This window comes from Papaver somniferum, chromosome 4 (genome assembly GCF_003573695.1).
Source record: "Papaver somniferum cultivar HN1 chromosome 4, ASM357369v1, whole genome shotgun sequence".
In the NCBI taxonomy this organism is placed as follows: domain Eukaryota; kingdom Viridiplantae; phylum Streptophyta; class Magnoliopsida; order Ranunculales; family Papaveraceae; genus Papaver; species Papaver somniferum.
Genome location: NC_039361.1, coordinates 122,613,304 through 122,622,822, shown reverse-complemented (window position 1 = coordinate 122,622,822; position 9,519 = coordinate 122,613,304).

The following is a 9,519-nucleotide window of genomic DNA, read 5'->3' as shown; positions in this document are numbered from 1 at the left end:
CTAAGCATTCACCTATACATCTGTGTATTGTTTTGAAGCATCCTCTTAAATGTACCAGTTTATATATATTATTAAATGTTTTAAACAGTTTCCAGCGTTCCAGGTGATATCTATTAATTCTTTAATTTTAGAGGACTAATAGTTATTGATAACAAGCCTACTATGAATCTAAGCATTCACCTATACTTCTGTGTATTCTTTTAAACCATCCTCTTAAATGTACCAGTTTTGTATATTATTATATATTGTAAAAAGTTTCTTGCGTTTCAAGTGACATCTATTAATTCTTTAATTTTGGAGGATTATGAGTTATTGATACAAGACTACTTTGAAACTAAGCATTCACCTATACTTATATGTATTCTTTTGAACCATCCTCTTAAATGTACTAGTTTTTGTATATTATTAGATGTTTTAAACAGTTTCTATAGTTCCAGGTGACATCTATTAATTCTTTATATTTAGAGGACTAATAGTTATTGATAACAAGCCTACTATGAAACTAAGCATTCACCTATACTTCTGTGTATTCTTTTGAACCATCCTCTTAAATGTACCAGTTTTTGTATATTCATAAATGTTTTAAACAGTTTCTTGCATTCCAGGTGACATATATTAATTCTTTAATTTTAGAGGATTATGAGTTATTGATAACAAGCCTACTATGAAACTAAGCATTAACCTATACATATGTGTATTCTTTTGAAGCATCCTCTTAAATGTACCAGTTTACGTATATTATTAAATGTTTTAAACAGTTTCTAGCATTCCAGGTGACATCTATTAATTCTTTAATTTTAGAGGACTAATAGTTACTGATAACAAGCCTACTATGAATCTAAGTATTCACCTATACTTCTGTGTATTCTTTTTAACCATCCTCTTAAATGTACCAGTTTTTGTATATTATTAAATGTTTTAAACAGTTTCTTGCGTTCCAGGTGACATCTATTAATTCTTTAATTTTAGAAGATTATGAGTTATTAATAACAAGCCTACTTTGAAACTAAGCATTCACCTATACATCTGTGTATTCTTTTGAAGCATCCTCTTAAATGTACCAGTTTATGTATATTATTAAATGTTTTAAACAGTTTCCAGCATTCCAGGTGATTTCTATTAATTCTTTAATTTTAGAGGACTAATAGTTATTGATAACAAGCCTACTATGAATCTAAGCATTCACCTATACTTCTGTGTATTCTTTTAAACCATCCTCGTAAATGTACCAGTTTTGTATATTATTAAATGTTTTAAACAGTTTCTTGCGTTTCAAGTGGCATCTATTAGTTCTTTAATTTTGGAGGATTATGAGTTATTGATACAAGACTATTTTGAAACTAAGCATTCACCTATACTTATATGTATTCTTTTGAACCATCCTCTTAAATGTACTAGTTTTTGTATATTATTAGATGTTTTAAACAGTTTCTACCGTTCCAGGTGACATCTATTAATTCCTTAATTTTGGAGGACTTTGAGTTATTGATAACAAGCCTACTATGAAACTAAGCATTCACCTATACTTCTGTGTATTCTTTTGAACTTTCCTCTAAAATGTATCAGTTTTTGTATATTATTAGATGTTTTAATGACATCTATTAATACTTTAATTTTAGAGGACTAATAGTTATTGATAACAAGCCTACTATGAAACTAAGCATTCACTTATACTTCTGTGTATTCTTTTGAATTATCCTCTTAAGTGTACCAGTTTTTGTATATCATTAAATGTTTTAAACAGTTACTTGCGTTCCAGGTGAGATCTATTAATTCTTTAATTTTAGAGGATTATGAGTTATTGATAACAAGCCTACTATGAAACTAAGCATTCACCTATACTTCTGTGCATTCTTTTGAACTTTCCTCTAAAATGTACCAGTTTTTGTATATTATTAGATGTTTTAAACAATTTCTAGCGTTCCAGGTGACATCTATCAATACTTTAATTTTAGAGGATTAATAGTTATTGATAACAAGCCTACTATGAAACTAAGCAGTCATCTGTACTTCTGTGTATTCTTTTGAACCTTCCTCTTAAATGTACTAGTTTTTGTATATTATTAGATGTTTTAAACAGTTTTTAGCGTTCCAGGTGACATCTATTAATTTTTTAATTTTAGAGGACTATGAGTTATTGATAACAAGCCTACTATGAAACTAAGCATTCACCTATACTTCTGTGTATTCTTTTGAACTTTCCTCTAAAATGTACCAGTTTTTGTATATTATTAGATGTTTTAAATAGTTTCTAGCATTCCAGGTGACATCTATTAATACTTTAATTTTAGAGGACTAATAGTTATAGATAACAATCCTACTATGAAACTAAGCATTCACCTATACTTCTATGTATTTTGTTGAACCATCCTCTTAAATGTACCAGTTTTTGTATATTATTAAATGTTTTAAACAGTTTCTTGCGTTCCAGGTGACATCTATTAATTCTTTAATTTTAGAGGATTATGAGTTTTCATCTGACTTTCAAGAACTATATGATTGATCAAACCAACATTCAATCACAATCATGGGTTTAACGGTTCTACCAAAACATGTTTCGGTTCTACCTCCATGTGAGTACTGTGCATAGTCACACTAGCTTTCCAAAAATTCGGTTGACTAGGTACTAGGATCGGTTCCCCACATATATATGGTATCTAACTTATATGTGTTTCACATGTCCATAGGATCTTTCCCCCTTTGCCTAAAAACGTGTTGTACATGTTCGTAGGATCGGTTCCCCTTTCTGCTATAAACCTTGTTGCACCCCATACAAGGATCGGTTCCCCTTGTGATGTACTGCACCACTTACTAGGATCGATTCCCCTTTCCTAAAATTGGTCAGATACACAAACCCGATCATACCACAGGTGATTACTTAAATCAGTTTTACTAATAAAATTTATACCAATACATAAGTCAGGCCTTTATGAATAGTTCTACCAAGAACACAAAAAATTGTGAGCGATTATACTCTATCACACATATTAGTTGTTCATATGATATGAAATGAATAACAAAACCAATAACACCTGGAAATTTCCTTTTCGGTCCACAAACAAGTTTATGAACTTACTTCCTTAGAACACATGTAAACATTGTTCCCTAGGATGAAATCCTCACCTCATACCCGTATTAATCACAATAGCATTCAAATGATTATAGCGATATCTTATCTACAAAGTTTAATGGTTAAGCAATAAACTTTCTTTAATACTATGTCTATCTAGAGTTCAAATATGATTCACAATTATGTTTTCAATATGCACGACAGGGAATATAAATACGTTAGGGAATATGTTTTCTATCTAGAGTTCAAATATGCTTCGCAATTATGTTTGTGAACTTACTTCCTTAGACTTGAATTATACGTCACGGAATGAAACAGTTCAAGTCAAATATCACTAACCTCAAGTGGAAGAATGATTATTGTCGTTGTAGATCCTTGCTTCGTCACATCTTCAAGACTTCACAATACTTGTAATGTCTCATATCCTAATACTTTCAAGCTAACCTATACGAAGTTGACTCTAGTACATAATCAAGCGACTCTTAACATGAGTTTTGATTCACTAAAATATGACAACCAAACTTGACATACCAACGCTTGGTGGGTTCAACGCTTGGTGGGTTCAACTGAGCAATGCTCTAACAATCTCCCCCTTTGTCAATTTTAGTCAAATGGGTAGATTCTTAGAGCATTGCAACCTCCAGTTCGGAAGCTAAAAACGTTTTGGAAGGAAATAAGGAAATCAAAATCGTGTCTAATTTGGAAGGCACGTCTGTTTTGGCAGGAAACGTGAATATTCCTGATTTGGGAAAGTCCTTGTCCAAATTAAACTCTAATTTGGAAGGAAACGTGCAAACAAGTATTTTGGAAAAGGCTGAGTCCGTGAGCAACACAAACTCTATTTTAGAGGACAAGTCCGTGCAAACTGCTTCAACTGATGTTAAAACACCAGTTAAGGAAATAATATTGCTCCTACTGAAAGTTGGACGCAAGTTAAGGGTAAGCACTCATCTCCTAAATAAAAGACCAAAGGAAAAGGTACTTCTTTTACTTTTAAGTCTATTGATTATGGTTTAACCCCTATGGTGGATGCTTTGTACAATTCTGAAATTGTAGTTAACAAAAATCAACTTGAAACTCTTAGTGTTGAACTTGGTTTTAGAGATGATGCGGGGAAGTTCAAAGTGTTATTGGAAACTTAGATGAGGATGATGATGATTTAGAAGCGGCTAGTATGGTAGCTGAAGTTAAAAATTCTAAAGAATGGGGTACGGTTAGTGATCACAATATAAACAAGAATAACAATGTTTCAAAGATTAATAATGCTACAGTTTTAGTTGAGGGCTCAACTGACACTGTTGATGCAGAAAAGAAGAAAGCTTTTCTTGACAGATTAGAGGCACTAAGGCAACAAAAGATGGGAAATATTCTCAATGAGGAGGAGCTTGCAGAGGTTGGCAACGGTCTAACTTCAATAGATATCCAGTCTATATAAAGGAGTATTTTAAAGAAAAAGGGAGTTATTGGAGAGAGTTTAAACAAAGAAAAAACCTCAAACTCCTATCAAGCTTGTTCCTGGTGGTAATTATGCTTCAGATGAAGATGACTATGATGATACTTATGATGATGAGTATAATGAGTTTTATGGAGACCCTGATGTTTTGGCGGAAATCCTTGCTGGTCTCCAACCTAAGAAGAGGAATTTCAGGGTGGGAAACGGACGCAAACGTTGTTAAGTTCCTATTTTTCTTATTTTTGTTAGTTATTTGCGTTTTGGATCTTATTTTATGAGTTTCAAGTGTTATTTTGTTGTTATTTTTTTCTCTTTTGGTTTATGGGGGTGGGGAGGCCTTGAGCCTCCCATTTTGTAATTCTTGTAATTACGTTTTTTTTTTGCTTTAATAAACCATTTTGACCTAGCAATTTTTTTTTTTTGTGTCAATTTTAGTGACAAAAATCTTACATCATATGGATAAACAAATTACAAGAATTCATTACAATCCGCTTGATTCCCGATTCAACAGCACAGTAAAACTGCTTACATTCAATCCTTGAAAATGTCGTTGTTGACATTATAATAACAAAGTTAATACTCCCCCTAAGGAAGATAGTTAGATATTCAATCCTCAAGTCTTTGTTATACCAATTTATATGACATGTTACTCCCCCTTAGTCTGTGCTTTCACTCTTTCATTAGATAAAATATTCAAGTACCAATGTTCTTTTCCCTAGCGATGCCAATCAATATAAAATAAATGACAACATCACCTGTTTACTCCATATATTTCTCCCCTTTTTTGTCACAAAAATGACAAAGAAACGAAAAAATAAAGGACAACACGAAAATAATCTTACAAATCTCAGAATATACTTGCAAACCTGTAGAGTTAGGCACGAGGGTTCCACACATCATGTTCTGATAACCAATATCAAAACCGAAACTACAAGTAGTCTTATTTTGATATGTTACCAAGGAAACAATTGTCCAAAACAATTTTTCCAATTTAGTTTCGCAAACCGAAAACAACTAAGCACATTAGTCCCTTTGCTAAACCGATTGTTCAAAAATAACCTGTTAATTCGATAAGACCAAAATAAAGATAAACTCCATTTTTCTCATCAGGTTCTAATTATCCATAAACTTAGAACTTTCAATTTTAAACAAGACAAGTACTAGGTTAGTTAACTAGCATTCCTTGTTTAGGCATTCGATTAGACTTGAATAACTGAAACCTTACTTCGATAAGTCTAACTAACATCAGAATTAACTTAGTTTCTTATCCAGAATCGAATTGGACTAAACAACTCATCCCGTACACAAATTATTTCGTTAAGCCATAAATAATTCATACAAACCAAAATAAATCAACTTGCATAATTATTCACCTCAACCGGAAGCAATTGAAACAACAATAGACATTAAAAGCACCGCAAAGTTGCACCGTAATTTTGTAAGCCTAAACAATTGATACCATACAAAAGCAAGATAACAATAGTTTTTCTTAGACGTAACCAATTTAAACACACACACACACACACACATCAATTGTACCAAAATTTTGTAAGCCTAAACCATTGATACCACACAATAAAGCAGGATAACAATAGTTTTTCTTAACCGGAACCAATTGAATCACACATCCATACACACATCATGGAATAAACATCAATTGAACCGAAATTTTGTTAAGAAAAAGCAACAAATATATATAATATAAACTCAGGATTTTCTTAAGCAGTAAAACAATTAACTAACAAGATTGCTACCTCAAATTTCGCATCCACTTCTCCAATATGATAGCATCTTCGTCCAAGGAAAATTGACATCGAAATATCACCACGTTGTCATCCTTATGCATAAACAAAAGAATAACAACACACCTCAACCTTTACCAGAGAAAGGTTGAAAACCTGTTTTAACAATTGCAAACAAAAGTTGAAAACCGTCGAAACACATATGCTTTTATGCTAAACCAAAACCGATTCAACATATTGTGACTTTTTCACATATTGTTTCTACTAGAACCCCTCATGATCCTTTGATAAAGCCTACCAACATGGGCTAGAACTTAATCTTTCTAAATCAAAAGGTCACCCAAACCATAAGGGTTCACAATATATGAGATCAAATATTAAGGTAGTAAATCGAAATCAAACATCTCATAAACATACATAGCAATAAGATAAAAGCAATTAAGCATAGGCTATGTAAACCGAAAACTATCATAAGAAAAATTACTAATCAAATAATTTTATTCATAATAGACGAATACAATCAATGAAAGAAATCAAAAAATTGATGTCTATTATTCTAGATTAAGTAATACAGCAAATAACTTAATCTATAGTGGTGCTCTTGTTGTTCACTAAGGTCTCTTCATTGTTCAAACTCTTAAAGCATGTCTCCAGGGACTTTTTCGCAACCACTTCTTGTTTCTCAACTCTTTCAACTTGAATTTTCATATTAGCTATATCAGCTTTTGTTTCCTCAATCTTATCCTTGAGCCAATCTTGATTTCGAACTGTTATAATGAGATTGGTTCTTAGTTTCTCAAAACCTTGAATATAGTCAATCATAAAGTCAGAACGAATCCACTTGGTTTTGGTTGGATCTTGAAGGTGTTAAGTCAACAGACATGACTTGTCTTGTGATCCAACTGAACTATCAGAGTCATAATCATAATACCTTTCTTCTTTCTCTCTGTATTGATTCCTTGACAATCCTTAACCTTTTGAGCTTCCTCCTTATTAGTCTTTGAGATACTGCGAGTTACTGGAGGCATGATCGGTTATAAACGAATATAAAGGATTCCTCAAGGTTTCGAACATAGACAAGAGAAAGTTTCTCTCTTTAAAAGAGACAACTTTTAGACAATAATACCTCTGGAACAACCAGAAATATAAAAGAATATTTTTCGTTTCCTTAGTCCGAAATTCTCAAGATGGAAGGATTGTTAAAAATCCGAAAATTCCAAATAACACCTATTTTTGGAAAAATATGTTAAACATGAATTTTTTTTTAGATTACCATGGATTCGCAGCAACCCATATACTATCACAGAGTTTTTCTGATAAACAACTACACAAGGTACATGTGCTCCTGTTTTATTGTGCCTTTCCCATATAAGATTGTGAGCACGAAAGGATGAGAAAGCACAACATATGATACAACTAAGTTGCATCGGAGTAAGCTTTTTCCAACTTACAGTGAATATCAGAAACATATTTCATGTTTCTTTTAGAGAATTTTTCTGCCCAAAATATTTTCTCCCAAGACGATGATCTTTTCTAACTCTAGAAATATGATCATGTGGAGAAAATGTACTAATGTGAGAATTCTCGGAGATAGTTAGATCTCTCTTAATTATTTCAATGAGATTTTCATAAGATTTTATCATTCTAAGGACTTCCTTATTATTCAAATTAGTGTGATCATTTGAAACAACTATCGGAAAATTTTGATTGTTTCTTTTGGCAGAGATTCGCTCTTTCCCTTCCTTCTGAAGTCGTTCCTCATCAAAACCAGAACTGTTTCGATATGGGTGCGGTGGAACCTTTTTCCAGAAGCGATTATCAACTATTTCCTATGACTTCTTTGAGTTGGTCTTATTGGGATGTAGTATAATCTGTCTTTCCACTGAGGAATAATCTTTCAGTTTTTTAAGACAAGAAACGTCTTTTAAATTTCTTACCATCGTATGTTGAAGAAGTATAAGTTTCCTGTCAAGCGAGTGAAAATTTATTCCTTAGAGTCGTCACGGAATCGGTTCAAAGTTTTCTTTGGACAAGATTCCGTTTGATCATCTGTAGATCTAGAAGTTGGTTTCTCATCCTCTTCTGACTTGTTTTAGTTAGGCAAAATACCATCATCTTGATCTGTTTCAGATGTGATTAACCCGGTTTTGTCACAATCTGTAAAAGTCGAGCAAGGACTTTTAGTTTCCTCGTCGGAAGAAATCATAACAACATCATTAGTCAGAATCATAGGACGTGTCTCTTTATCTGTAAGAGATTTACCAAGAGCTTCTAGTTTGACAGCGAGATCCATTTTCTCTTTGGCTAGACAGTTCAGTTGAATATTTTTTTCTCTGATATCTTGTTTAAGAAGATTTGACTCTGTCTTAAAATGAACACTTTAGATGACAAAGACTTTATAGGCTTTAGGAGTTTTACCAACTCTTTATCAGCATGTTCTCCTTTATCAGAGATAGACATATATGTTTTCGTAACTCCTGGATCATGAGTCAACGAAGTGGTAACATCTTCAACATTTGAGTATTTATACTCTTGCATAACGTTTACTGAATCAGATCATTAGATTCTGAAAAGGAGAGGGTACCCAAATATACCTCAAGCTAAAACTTTTCCTACCTATAAGTCCTTTCTCCGAAAGTGATTGTCTATGGACTGAGTTGAGACAATACAACTAATCGGTTCACACTTCGTGTGATCGTCTATGGATACAAGATCGAGACAATACAACAACAAAGTATGTTTACTTGATATAAAGGTTCTGGCTTAACCAAACACAATATGATTGCTTACCAAGTAAATAAGAATTAACATTTGTGTAATTTACTTTAATTATAATAAAAAAATTATAATGCGGAAAACAAAAGTGAATGACACCGCAAGATTTTGTTAACGAGGAAACCGCAAATGCAGAAATACCCCGAGACCTAGTCCAGAATTGAATACTCTCAGGATTAAGCCGCTACACAAAATTACACCTAACTTCGTATAGTTGAGACCAAGTACCTAACTCTATAGTATACCTAGTTCCGTCTGTATTCCCACGCCTCCAACCTATGAATAAGTCATGTACTTGGAACAATCCCTTTGGTTCGTAGTCCAAACAGTAAAGGAACAATAAATCTGTTTGGTATCAACTCTATTCAACCAGGTGATATGAGTCAGAGAAAGGCTCTCCCGTTTATCTCAACATAAACTCCTTCGTCGGGTCTAGATCTATCTTATGTTCAATCACCCAAAGGTAATCGGATAAGATT